General features: G+C 48.2%; 1 protein-coding gene across 2 annotated transcripts in view; it reads left to right on the top strand.

The window, feature by feature from the left end:
* The first annotated feature begins 1,517 nt into the window (after positions 1-1,517).
* Positions 1,518-10,816, top strand: part of LOC131813851 (ral guanine nucleotide dissociation stimulator-like) — a 225,468-nt gene continuing 216,169 nt past the window's right edge. The window contains exon 1 of one of the 2 annotated variants that reach the window (XM_059144365.1): positions 1,518-1,596. The gene's annotated coding sequence lies outside the window, so the exon portion shown is untranslated. Of the gene's footprint in view, positions 1,597-1,654; positions 1,904-10,816 lie in introns of those variants that run through there. The other variant, XM_059144364.1, reaches the window with a different exon arrangement.

Below are 10,816 nucleotides of genomic sequence, written 5' to 3'. Positions count from 1 at the left end.
AGAGATCACGGGAAGCCCCCACATGAACTATTTTCATTCTGAGCTAGGTTTCCCATTTAGAAGCATGCCTTGAAAAGCAGAATCCCCGAGAGAAATGTCTGGGTCCATGAGACACCTTTACATCCTTTCAATTTCCCGGGTAGTCTGCGTTTCAACTATTCTGATGGGCATCTTATCAAATATTAAAATCATATCTTAAATATTCTCCTTTCTTGCTAACAAGTTAGGTCATCAAGAGGTCTTTAGGTTTTATACAGACTATATCTATTTAGTCAATAATAATTTAAACATGAAAAAAAAAAGGCACGTTCCTTCTACCAAGGAATAATCCCCATCACACACGGCGTCCTTCTCTGCCTTTCCCTCTAAGTGTAGCGTGTGTGTGGGGGGGGGGGGGTGTGCGCACATGTTTGTGACAGAGTGGGACAGGGAAAGTTCAGGGGCTCTGTTCTTGTTCTACCTAACGTCCCCTCAGTGGACTGACACTGTCGCTCTGTCCCCTTGGGCATTCTCAGTGACAGCATTCAGGAACCCCCTCTGTTGAGCAACTAATTCATATCCAGTTATTTGACTCTCATAATGTAAGTGATAAGCATGTCTGTGTCATAAATGTCTGTTTCTTTTAGAAATGATTCCTGTAAACACCAACACCGGAACACGCTTTACCCACATTTTTAGGGGACTGGCTGCTGGCTCCTCTATGCTGTCTTCATTAGGGAGAAGCATTGCTTTGGAAAGAAGGAATCCGGGATTCTATAGATGAGACCTGAAATCATGAGGAGGACAAGCCAGCAGTGATGACGTCGGGTCCCTGGGAGTGACCATAGAGCATTGGGGAGGCTGCCCACAGCGCCCTCATAGGTCCTCTCCCAGATGCTCCCCTGCCCCGTGTCCTGGAACCCACCTCACCCATGCCCTGTCCGGTGACACGCTCCCGCCACTCCAGCCCCCCGGGCTCAATCACCCAGACTCTCCCTGGAGCAACCAGAGCCTGCTCCAGGCCAGCAGAGGGGCACAGGCCAGGCCACTCCTCTCGGCTTGCTCCCTGTCCTTCCTGGCTGAACCCCATCCTCTCAGGGACGAACCTCCAAGGACAGTGCCGGTCAGTGGGTGACAGACAAGTGTTCATGCAGATGGAGTTTTAGTGGCAACAGCAAGAGCCACATGATCTGTGTGAGCAAGGGAGGCCTTTGCAATGCACATCGGCTGCTCATGGAAGCTGCAGGATGGACAGAGCCTCAACCAGGGGCATGGGCACTGGACAGAGCTCATCCACACCCTCAGGATCCTCTGGCTGTGACCCCCTGACCCTGCCAAGCCCAACCTTGCTGAGATCTCTCTCCTCCCACAAAGTCGGGAAGGGGAGTCCCCTTGATCTGATGCTCTAATTGAGGTCGTCGTCAGTAACTCCTGTCTGTGCAGTTACTGGGCCACTGGTGGGCTGTTATTCTGCCTGCCAGCCTCAGTCTCCTCATCTGTGAAATGGTCCTAACACCTGCCCTACCATCTCATAGGATGACTATGAAGATCATACTGACCAACTGTGAGGTGTCGGAGGTCTCGCCAAGGCTTCTGCTTCTTCTAGACCACTCCCAGGTAAGTGATCACCCAACTATGCTGTGATTCGGAGTACAGGGCTTTACAGAGTAGAAAGCTGGGATGTAGCTTCATGGTTTTCAGCCATTTTCCCTAACTGATGTCTGGGAACTCTGAAGCATTCAGGGCCCACCTGGTCTTCTGCGGACCACCAGGATACTGAGATCATGCTGTCACACCTGGGATATCACCCCACTTCACCCCTTGAACACTTTTAAGTCAGGAATGTCCCAGACAGGGGTAAACACCTAAATGTTTCAATCAAGCACCTGTCTGTCGATGGAAACTTTCCAGGAGGCTCCTTCAGGTAGGTGCCTCCCCTCGGATGTATCCATAGCCCTATCATCCGCATAACTTGTTCCCACCCAAGGGCCAAGGGCCAAGGGCCAAGGGCCAAGGGCCAAGGGCCAAGGCCAGTCCCTTACTAAGGGATTTCATTGAAAATTCGAAGCCTAAGTTCTTGAGAAGCTATTACCCAGCCCTTTGTAGGTGGGGCTGTCGTCTTCTGGGACTCCAGAATATGAGCACCGATGAAGACATGTGTGCACTCAGGAGCGAGTGTGCTTGTGCACACAAACACACACACACCCCAGGAGGGACTGTGGGGTGGGATCTGATTAGTAGCAGATTCCAAGAAGTTGATAGGAGGGAGGAAATTGGGAGGTATTTCCTACCTGTGACAGCACTCCTCTAACATCAGAGCTATTATTCAGCCTATGCCTGTGGACATCTGATAGAAAGACATGCTGGATTCATCCATATTTTGCAGAGAAGACCATCCCTGTCAGGCACAATGGCTTATCTAAGGTCCAAACCAGGTAAGCATAGAGACTTGTGTCTGAAACCAGGTGTGTTTGCAAGCTGGGGCACTGGCTGCTCCCAGACCTTCCCTGGGGGCCTGTTCCGAGGGGTGTGTTGGGGTCACTGTGTACAGATGAGATGTGTCCTTGCATGCAGAAGGGGGAAGAGGAGATGGCAGACCGGAGCACTGTTCGTGTACGGGTCCAACCAGGAGTGGGCCCCGGTAGGGGATCACAGGCAGTGATGTCACTGCCTGGATCACAAAGGCCCACAACTTGTAACCCCTGCAACCAGGACACACAAATGAACTATTTTCATTCTGAGCTAGGTTTCCCATTTTGAAGCATGCCTTGAAAAGCAGAAACCATGAGAGAAATGTCTGGGTCCATGAGACACCTTTACATGCTTTCATTTTTCTGGATAGTCTACGTTTCAACTATTCTAATGGGCATGTTATCAAATATTAAAATTATATCTTCAATATTCTCATTTCTTGCTAACAAGTTAGGTCATAAAAGAGTTCTTTAGGCTTTATCCAGACTATGTTTATTTAGTAAATAATGATTTAAAGATGAAAAAAGGAAGGCATGTTCCTTCTACCAATGAACAATCCCCTATAATACACGGCATCCTACTTCTCCGCCTTACCCTCAGTGTAGTGTGTGTGTGTGTGTGTGTGTGTGTGTGTGTGTGTGCGTGTGCACATGTGCGCACATGTATGTGACAGAGTGGGCCGGGGAAGGTTCCGGGGCTGTGCTCTTGTTCTTCCTTATGTCCCCTCAGTGGACAGACACTGTCGCTCTGTCCCCTTGGGCATTCTCAGTGACAGCATTCAGGAAACCCCTCTGTTGAACAACTAATTCATTTCCAGTTATTTGACTCTCAAAGTGTAAGCGATAAGCACGTCTGTGCCATAAATGTCTGTTTCTTTAGGAATGATTCCTGTAAACAGTAAACACTGGAACACGCTTTACCCACATTTTTAGGGGACTGGCTGCTGGCTCCTCTATGCTGTCTTCATTAGGGAGAAGCATTGCTTTGGAAAGAAGGAATCCGGGATTCTATAGATGAGACCTGAAATCATGAGGAGGACAAGCCAGCAGTGATGACGTCGGGGCCCTGGGAGTGACCATAGAGCATTGGGGAGGCTGCCCACAGCGCCCTCATAGGTCCTCTCCCAGATGCTCCCCTGCCCCGTGTCCTGGAACCCACCTCACCCATGCCCTGTCCGGTGACACGCTCCCGCCACTCCAGCCCCCCGGGCTCAATCACCCAGACTCTCCCTGGAGCAACCAGAGCCTGCTCCAGGCCAGCAGAGGGGCACAGGCCAGGCCACTCCTCTCGGCTTGCTCCCTGTCCTTCCTGGCTGAACCCCATCCTCTCAGGGACGAACCTCCAAGGACAGTGCCGGTCAGCGGGTGACAGACAAGTGTTCATGCAGATGGAGTTTTAGTGGCAACAGCAAGAGCCACATGATCTGTGTGAGCAAGAGAGGCCTTTACAATGCACATCGGCTGCTCATGGAAGCTGCAGGATGGACAGAGCCTCAACCAGGGGCTTTGGCACTGGACAGAGCTCATCCACACCCTCAGGATCTTCTGGCTGTGACCCCCTGACCCTGCCAACCCCAACCTTGGTATCCCTCAAGTTGAGCTTGTGTGAGAGACGGGGCCGGGCTTCCTGCTGACACCCCTCCTCTCCCACAGAGTCGGGTAAGGGGGAGTCCCCTTGATCTGACGCTCTAATAGAGGTCGTCGTCAGTAACTCCGGTCTTGCCCGCCAGAAGATGGAGCTAACCAGGCACACAAGATAGGTCCTCAGAGAGAGGGCATTTGGGGCTCTCCCTGCAGGAAGAGAGAGAAACACCAGCGAGTGGGACTCCGTGAGAAAGGGGAGCTCTGAGCACTAGGGGAGGGCGGCCGTGGGCTGTGCGCTGCCTTACTGGTCAGGGGCTCAGGCTTCGTGTTGGCTTGCAGGGAGTGCCCAGGCTTCATCCCACCAGCAGGTCCATCAAAAACCAAACTGACCTCCATCAAACATTTTCAACTCCAGCCACGAAAAGGCTCTGGGGCCCTGGCAGTCAGGGAGGCCTAAGGCGCGATGTACCAATGGTTCCACAGTGGGGGAAGAGTGGGACAGGCGTGATGGAACTGGGGGCAGCTCATTTCCCTGCTTTGGGGAGAAAGAGCCCCATCACAAGGCACCCCAATATTTGTTCTAAAAACAGGTGGCAGCACAGCGGGCTCCAGCTTGCCAGTCTCCACACGGAGGACTGTCCATGTCCAGGACACTAGCTCTGGGGGACGTCCTGCCCCAGGGCTGGCCTGGGTCTGATGGGTGAGCACCAGTGTAGTGGGATCCCATACTGGCGGGCAGGAAGGCTTTCTGGAAGGACGACTGGGTCAGGGGAGTCTGGATTGGCAGGCTGAAGGGACACAGTAGGGCAGAGGCCCAGAGCCCAGGACGGCAACGTGCTCCCAGGGGGCTACTCTGAGCAGGTCAAGCTGAGGATTACTGAGTATCTTTTGAGAGCATGAATCATGACAGTCAATCCCCCTAACAGCCCATGAGGAAGGGCAAAATGCTGTCTCTGTTGGACTCCGAAGGAAACCAAGGCATTTCCTTTCTTTTCTCTTTCATTCATTTCTTGGGAGATGAGTGAAAATTTTATCAGGAAACAGATCATTATTAGATCTATTCTTGGAAACTTTTGTTTTAGATTTAGGCTCCAATTTTTTAGTATGAAAAATTTCAAACCTGTAGGGAATTTCAGAGAGCAGTACAATGAACACCCATCTATCTTTGTTGTAGAGTCAGCAGTTATTAACATTTGGTCGCATTTTGACTGTTGATCTATCTTTCTATAAATTTTGTTGTTGTTGGATCTTTTGAAACTTTAATAGGATTTTTATAAAAAAGTTAGGACACTATATAAAACTTTAAAGTCAATAGATCCCCAGGAATAAATGCAAGACAGAGGTCAACTGATCATATATAGGCTTTAAATCATAATATCTTTCTTGGTTATTTCAGAGGATCAGACCATATATATTGCGGATCCACTTAAATAGACTTAAGATTCCAGCTTCTTTTCTATGTTAGAACTTCTCAAATGATGCTTCTCAGAGTTATCCTGATCTGAGAATACCACGGAAACAAACTTCTTTAGCCATTTTAATGCAAGTTGAAATTAATTTTTTTTTTTTACAATGCTATTGCCTTTTGGATTATTCAGTTTGCTTCTGACATTAGCAACATCACCATACAGCCAGTAACTCTGCAAAAGATGGTTTTCTTAGCATGATTCACATAATATAAAACAACAAAGGGAAGGAATGTGGTTTGTTGCATAATTTAGAATCTGAATCCTTTGCTTCCTCCTTGGAAAGTGGTAATTCCCATAGAATGGATATACGGATTCAGGTCCCCCAATGTCAAAGAGGAATATGGGAAACATCCTTTGGAATAGAATGTGTTATTGTAAATAAGGACAGTTAAGCCAAATGACTGTGCTGCATGGTTTTGCCTGGATGCATAGACTTTAGGCTTAAATAGGCATGAAATTTACATGGACATTTTACATCAAGCTTTCCATTTAATAACCACATTGCTGGCTTATAGAAACTGCTTTCTTTGGAGTTCTAGTTCTGTAGAATAAAGGAGGTAAACTGTTTTCTTTTTGCTAAAATGACAAGCATAAGAATTTATATGAGAAAAGGTCTTTGAGGTCCAGTCTTACACTCGGTGTATCTGGAGCCATGTTATAGACTGTAATACTGCTGTTCATTAAGTAGTCTGCTTTCCATCCCTGCAGCGCTCCTCTCCGTGGCAGCTCAGGGGTTACTTCTGCACAAGTTAAACCACTCTGCCAGATGGAAGACAAAAATGCCATACAAAAACTTTTATGAAGTTAAAGGAATACTTTATCAATTTGAATGGCTCCCCCCAAACTCAAACTTTTATCTAACTCAAATTTCTCACTTTCTTTTATAAACTTATATTTTATTTCTTTAGCTTTTTAAAAGTAGACTTCACACCCAACATGGGCTTGAATTCACAACCCTGAGAATCAAGAGCTGCATGCTTTACCAACCAATCCATCCAGGTGCCCTTGATAAACTTATTTTTAAAACTGTTTAAGATTTACAGAATGATTGAGAACTTAATTCCGATATGGCCCACATCAGTTTCCCTTATTATGAATATATATTACTCCCTACTACATTTTTACATGCACTTTCCTTCCAGCTAACCTTACATGTTTTATTAATCAACATATAAACTGTATGTGCCAAGCATTTTTTTTACAATATTTTATTTATTTATTTAATTGACAGAGAGATCCTGAGAGAGAGCACCAGCAGGCGGAGCTGCAGGCAGAAGGAGAGTGAGAAGTAGGCTCCCCGCTGAGCAAGGAGGCTGGAGCTGGGCTCCATCCCAGAACCCTGGGATCGTGACCTGAGTGGAAGGCAGACACTTAACTGAGCCACCCAGGTACTCCTAGGCCAAGCCTTTTGAACTTACTAATTTTATGTTGATAGTCTTCAAAACTTGTGGAAAGAATACACAATGGAATTAAAAGATGTTGGGAGCCACATTCTATCTTCCTCCAAAAATCATCTGGATCTTTTTTTTCCAGTCAAAATACCCTACATTTTTTCCTCATAGTCCTCTTATTAACCATCTTATAAGTTATCACTGATAATAGCATTTTCTAGATCACTGAAGCTCTAAACCCTCGATATTTCATTTTTTCCTCCACCTGTTCAGTCACTATGAAATTTTTCTTTAAATTACACTTCAAATGCATCACTTTTTAATTATTCTTATGGTGATATCCATAATATCTAAAATGCTATTTAGGTTTTTTAATTAAACACACACAGAGGTAATGTGTAAGTGCTCAGGCTGCAATAACAAAATACTACAGTCTGGGTGGGAACCGAAATTTCTCAGAGATTTGGAGGCTGAGAAGTTCAAGATCAAGGTGCCCAACAGCTCTCCTCTTACCTAAGAAGGCTGCCTTTTAGCTGTATCCTCAAGAAATGGAGAAAAAGAGGTCTCTAATGTTTCTTCTTATGAGGGAATCAATTCCATCATGAGGGCCCCACCCTCGTGACCTCATCTAAACCTAAGACCTTCCACAGGCCCTATTTTCAAACACCATCCCATTGGAGGTGAAGGCTTTAACACATGAATTTTAGAGGGACAGGATTCAGTCCACAGGAGGCAGCAATGCCCAACCTCAACACTAGAGAAAGTGCTGCATTAAGAGGAATTGTGAGGCCCGAGCTTAGATTTGTCTTATGGAGGACGAATGCTAGCCTAAAGGCCACTGGTGTTTCATCAAGGCAGTGCAGGGGTGAAAATTGTGTTTTAGGAGAGCAAATCTGGTGGTTGCTTATGGGATAAATTTTACTGGAAGAAATCACAAGTAGGAAAACCATTTGCGGAAGTAATGTAACAATCTCTGAATAAAGACCCACATTATGATGACAGCACCTTAAATGCACCAGACATGAAGCTTCTCCTGATGCTTCTACAAGAGGGGATCTCTTCCTTAAATCTACATTTTTCTTGTGTTTAGGGGTTGCTCTTGGAACTCTTAAATTCCGCACTATATTTAGTTTGTTTCTGTACTTAGCCCTTCCACCTGGCAGTTCCTCTGGTAGGTAGCAAAGAGGCGTCAGAGCAATGCAAAACCCAAAGCCCGAAGGCAGCCATCGCCCCGATGGGCCTGGAGACCCAGACTCCTACCCAGCAGGATATGCTGCAAAAACTTCGTGGACTTGACCACATCGCTTGACGTCCAGGGGGTTTGCTCAGCGCCACCAACGGGATCGGCCACCCCCCACCAAAGGACGCTCTCTGAGCTTCCTGGCTGGCAACTCGCAATGACTGCGCTTATCGGGCTCCAAAAGCTGTGGAGGGGATGAATGAATTGCTCTCGGTTCATTTCCGAACTGTCAGGGAAAGACAAGCTACCCCTCCTCCTCCGGGAAGGGACGGCAGCCGACCATGGACTGAGCGCGCCTCCGTTCCTCTAACAGGGCTTGGACTGCTCAATAGGGCCCCCCCCCCCCACATTGGGATTCCACGCATCCTTTTACCAGTAAGGAAAGACATAAGCAATAATATTCAACAGGCATGAAGTACAGATTACATCAACAGGTATGCAAATACATAACTAAGGGAACGGTTTTGCTGTTTAACGCCAAGCGCCTACCCTTTAAGAGCACCGGAGTCCCACCCCTCCAACCCCGCTCCCGACAACCCCCCGGCCCCGCAGCCCGCCCCCGCCCCCGCTTAACCCCCCCTCCGCAGCCCACCCCCTCCCCTCCCCCTCCGCCCCCCCCTCTGTCCACTCCCCTCCTCCCCCCGCAGCCCGCACCCTCCTAGGATGCCCTGCGCCGGCGTGATCCACTCCTCCCATCCCAGGGTGCCTTGCGCGGCGGGCTCGCTCCCGGTTACGAGCGCGCGGCGGGAGCCGGAACGTGCTCTCGGGTGGTTGCCCCACCCACCTCGGCCTTGTTTGTTCAGCCTCTAGGGCTTGAATTTCCCGCCAGGTTGGGCTGGGCAAGAGCGATGCTGCCTGGCCCGCCTTGGCTTTGAGGAGAGAGGAACGTCCAGAACCGCTGCAGCTTGCTTTCGGCGCTGAGCCCCGGCGGCCATGTCCACGGGGTTCTCCTTCGGGACCGGCACGCTGGGCTCCACCACCGTAGCCCCCGGCGGGACCGGCGCAGGCGGCGGTTTCTCCTTCGGGACGGGGCATCTAGGTAACTGCGCTTCTGCGCCTTCCCGGCCTGGTCCTCTCCGTGAGATCCCGTGGGTGGGCCCGGCCCTCTCCCTTCGCGCTGGGTTCCTTTCTAGTGGGTCTGCGAAAGAGAAAGACAGACTTGCGCAGCGCCAGCCTCATAGTCCTGCCGTTCGGGGGCCTGGTCGGGAGGGTGGTCATAGGGTTGTGAGTCCCCAGAATCCACAATGGTTCACCCAGTGTCCCTGTCCAGTGGGGTCTGGCTGGGTGAAAGGGCCTGGGATTTCACGCTGAGCCCTAGCAGTGCGGCAGTCTGAGGCACAGAAGGGAGAACGACATTGTGGGTCATTCTGGGCTTTTAGAAAAAGACAATAGAAAAATTTTAAGGGGGACAATTAGAGTTTTATCGCTGATAATTCAGAATTCATTGCAGGATATACGGCTTTCGACATTCCACTGCTTTAATGATTTCGTGGTATTCTAAACGAGCTCACCTCTTGGTACCTCATGGAACCCTGTCCTTTTTTACTGCAGGTTTTTGTTTTAAATACGTGTTGCAGCATTTCTTGGTGGTCATTTTGAACAGTGTGCGTAGTAGTATTCGTGAGTGTTATGGTGGATTGACTCACACTGTCTTCTAGTTACACTGAAAACTGTAGGTAGCATATTTTTTTTTTTAAAGATTTTATTTATTTATTTGACAGACAGAGATCACAAGTAGGCAGAGAGAGAGAGGAGGAAGCAGGCTCCCTGCTGAGCAGAGAACCCGATGCGGGGCTCGATCCCAAGACCCTGAGATCATGACCTGAGCCGAAGGCAGGGGCTTAACCCACTGAGCCACCCAGGCGCCCCTGTAGGTAGCATATTTATCGTTTTTGTGCAACCTGCTAAAGCACCGCTTCAGGCGATGACGAAATACAGTCAGCAGAGGTTTAGAAAGAGACAATAATAGTCAAAGGTCATTTTCATGGTGAGAGATTTAATTTTTAGAACTCAGTCTTTTTAAGGTAAAAGGGGAGGAGTTCATTACATCAAGAAGTGTGCATAGAAAATGTTACAAGGTATCTATCTCCTGAAGCTTGAGGGTTGTCATTGTAGAGTAAAAAGCCAAAAGTATCTTCCTTATATTAAAAAGGGGAGGTACAGGGGCGCCTGGGTGGCTCAGTGGGTTAAGCCTCTGCTTTCTGCTCAGGTCATGATCCCAGGATCCCGGGGTTGAGCTCCGCATGGGGCTCTCTGCTTAGCAAGGGGCATATCTCCGGCTTCTCTGCCTGCTTGAGAGCTCTCTCTCTCTCTGTCAAATAATAAATAAAATCTTGAAAAAAAATAAAAAAAACATAATTTACCAAGAAAAATGGGGGAGGTACAGACTACACAGTCAAGGAAAAAGTCTGGGAATTTCCCTTAATACCTCCTTTTCTCTCTGCACCCGTAATCAGCAAGGCCTGCTAATTTTAATTACCTAGTTTCCATTTGCTTCAGTTCCAGTGCCACCGCCCTGTTGCAAGCTCTTGTCATTCATGGAACAGATATTTATTGAACACAGTTCCATATAATGGACTCTGTTTTAGATGGTGAAATAAATAAGGGTACTGGCTCTTTCTTCCAGGTTTTCAACCAGTAACCCTTCTCCGATTTGGCGAAAACTATTCCTATCATCTCCTA

The sequence above is a fragment of the Mustela lutreola genome, chromosome 13 (assembly GCF_030435805.1).
Source record: "Mustela lutreola isolate mMusLut2 chromosome 13, mMusLut2.pri, whole genome shotgun sequence".
Classification (NCBI taxonomy): Eukaryota; Metazoa; Chordata; class Mammalia; order Carnivora; family Mustelidae; genus Mustela; species Mustela lutreola.
Note: the sequence above shows the minus strand (reverse complement) of the source record. Positions and strands in the feature narration are given on the sequence as shown.